This window comes from Rhagoletis zephyria, unplaced genomic scaffold, assembly GCF_001687245.7.
Source record: "Rhagoletis zephyria isolate East Lansing unplaced genomic scaffold, Rhagoletis_zephyria_1.1 Rzeph_scaffold_00160, whole genome shotgun sequence".
Classification (NCBI taxonomy): Eukaryota; Metazoa; Arthropoda; class Insecta; order Diptera; family Tephritidae; genus Rhagoletis; species Rhagoletis zephyria.
The window spans coordinates 12,933-16,572 of NW_016157244.1; positions in this window are offsets into that span (position 1 = coordinate 12,933).

Below are 3,640 nucleotides of genomic sequence, written 5' to 3' on the forward strand. Positions count from 1 at the left end.
AAGATTTCCAAAAGTGGACGATTTCCTATTTCAGGCAAAGTATAGCGCATGATACAAAAAAAGAAGGTAGTTTCACTTTGAAATTTTTTGACATAAAATGTGCTTATGACGTTTATACTTTTCGTAAATTGCTCAAGTAGCGCTGCCATCCCAACAAATTATTAGTTGCGTTCCCCAACTTTTCTGGGTTAAAACCTGTAAAACTGTCAAAAAGCAAAAGAAGCCAGAGTTCCGAGTACGGGAATGCTTTCTGGTAAATTCCTGTAAATTCTTGCAACTGCTTGCGGGTTAGGGAACGCAACTATTTTGGAAATTTAAATATTTTTTTAAGGATTTTTTTTTTGCATTAAAAAATAACACGCTAGTTAAATTTACTTTATTAGCAGAGCTGTTAATAAGTGTGTACTGATTTAAAATACCTTAAAGTATCTTACCGCAACAAAAAATGGTATTATCTGCAGTGTTACCTGAAATATTTTTATATCTGGCCCTTTAAGAAACTTATATATTATGATGTTGCTTTAATTTGGATCCTCTTTAGTGGAAATATGAACCATGGAGTGGCTAAAAGGAGCTTACCGTCAATGAAATCACCATGGAAGCATAAACTTATTTGTTATAACGAATGATGTTGTCATGAAGAGGGAGCTAAAAAAATTCCAAATTCTTAGAGCTCCTTATTATAGTTTATAGACATATAAACTCACTTGCCCTACTGCTGCTGGTGCCGCGTGCCGTTTTGATTGGGCACATCCGTTCCGCGTATGTGAGGTTGCATAGATTATTTTCTAGAGATTAAGAACACTCATATTTCAAAATGGTTGTATTTTTTATAAAGCAATCGCATTTCTGTTGTTCACAATTGTTGTTTGAGATTGAGGCATAAATGCAGTTGGGCTCCAATCTCAAATAAAAAAAAAATTTTGGAATCGGTAGATATGATTGAGCTGAGTATAACGGTATACTTGTTTTTTTGTGCAAACAACAACTACAAGAATTATCAAAGCTTAAAGTTCAAAATAAGCAATTTTTGAAATCAAGATTTCTAAAAAACGAATGAATGGNTAAAAAAAAAATTTTGGAATCGGTAGATATGATTGAGCTGAGTATAACGGTATACTTGTTTTTTTGTGCAAACAACAACTACAAGAATTATCAAAGCTTAAAGTTCAAAATAAGCAATTTTTGAAATCAAGATTTCTAAAAAACGAATGAATGGATTTAATAGGAAATTTGATTCCCTTTAATTTGGTATACGTACTTTATATATATGTTGTATAGTTCTTACAAAAATTGAATTAATGTAAAATAATTATAAAAAAAAGCTTACAAACCCTAGGTGCGGCCGACGCCGCCTACGCAGAAAGGTGTTCTCTGCAAAAGGTGTTCAGTGCCTTTTCTTCGCAACACAGAAAGAGAATTCTACTTTGAGAGGGTTATAATCCCTAAGTGCGGCCGAAGACCGCCTATGTTGAAAGGTGTTCTCTGCAAAAGTTGTTCAGTGCCTTTTCTTCGCAACACAGAAAGAGAATTCTTCTTTATGAGGGTTATAATCCCTAAGTGCGGCCGAAGACCGCCTATGTTGAAAGGTGTTCTCTGCAAAATGTGATTTTTTTATAATTATTTTACATTAATTCAATTTTTGTAAGAACTATACAACATATATATAAAGTACGTATACCAAATTAAAGAGAATCAAATTTCCTATTAAATGAGATCAATATTTTCAAGATCCGTTTTTAAGAAATCTTGATTTCAAAAGTTGCTTATTTTGAACTTTAACCTTTGATCATTTTTGTTGTTGTTGTTTGCCCAAAAAAAGAAGTATACCGTTATACTCAGCTCAATCATCTCTATCGATTCCAATATTTTTTTTTTTTTGAGATTTGCAGCCGAACTGCATTTGTTCCGAGATTGAAAATGAGAATGTGTGCGAGTTTGAGATTTAAATTTTTAAATTGTATTGTTGGCAAACGACGGACTGCCTCCCAATGGTTTTACCTTGTTATATTTTTATCATGTTGAAAACCATGATTCATTAATACAAGGTTAGATAATTATTTACCTTGTTTATATGGCATCAAACGCGGTATCGAATTGACTCGTGTCAGTGTGGCTCGTTTGAAATACAAGTGTTTATATGCAACAAAAGAAATGAGTCGATCGAACACGCTTTCAAACAGAGTTCATCCCAATGCAACATTTTTAATACATGTGTCAATTCTTAAAAATAATAAACGTGGAAAAATAATAATTAAAGACTCAAACAGCCTTGTAAAAATGAGATTAGCTATTAATTTTATAACAAAGCTTATCCTAATTGTAATTTCAAGAACTATCCAAATGTTTTACTTCATACAGAGATGCATGAAACAACCGTGTGGCCAAATCGCGTGCTTTTATGCACTCTTAACACGATTCAACAACTCTTAACTCGCATTCAAAATGTGATTTATGGTGGCACGGTTAAAAGTTTCAATTCGATTCAAGAATGTGTTTACATGTGTGTGTCCAAATAACATGGTTTGACTTAGAACGAATTGAAGCATCATATAAACATTTACGAAGGACGGAGAAAGGGGAAGAATTAAATCTCTTGGTGCGAAAATGGTATTAGAAAAGTACGCAAAGTAGGCGATTAGTAGTGAAATTCTAATGTATTTGCAGGAAATCTGGCATTTTAAACGAAATATTGAACGTAATATTGATATATCTACGTGAATTACGTAATTTATGTGCTATTTAGCTGTATAAAAACTGCAAAAAGGCTCAAAATTAAAATAAAACTACTATGAGATTTATATAACTTCCAATTTAAAAACAATTTATGTTTTCATCAGTTAAATATGCGTCACATGCATACACAATTAAACATATTGCACAAAAGCTTATACTTCTATTTCACACCAAAGCTACACTTTTTTCAAGTAAATTTGCAAAGAAGCAACACGGTGCCACCAGGGATGCCGTTTGGATCTAAATAGATCCAATTGGATACATTTTTAGACGAATTTTTGCGGGATACTATTTTTTCCGGTCAGTATAAATGTGGATACTTTTTTCAATATTTTTTTTTTCAAAATTTTATATTTCCTATAAAGTTTTTTTCGTTCAAAAATCGATTTTCATTAAAGATGGTAGAAAGCATTACGTTTTATAAACGTATAAAGAATCGCTACTTAAAACTATGTTCACATTACCAACATAAAATACTTAGTTTCGTTTAAAATACCTCACGCGTTCATACACGCGATTCTGTATTTGTCTTGACAGCTTTGTAGCAACCCTGTGTTATTGTTTATTTAACCAAAAGAGATCGCGAATGTGAGTAATTGCGTATATTTTTATATTCTGAGTTGTTTGTGGTAATTTTTTAGATTTTAGATGAGTGATCAAAAGAGAAAGCTTCTGGAAATATTTTACAAACTACCACGCGCGATTATTAAAAACAAAAACGTCCAAACACAATGACATATCAGTTATGGGACAATACTTTTTTCGATTATTATCGATAAAATTAGAGCCGACACTGATTTGTTCGTGATTTGGTTCTTGGTTTAAGATAAACTACGTACTTTCAACTTAATTTACTGAGAGACTTTACAAGGCGAAATTACTTAGTTTGTACTTAATTTATGCG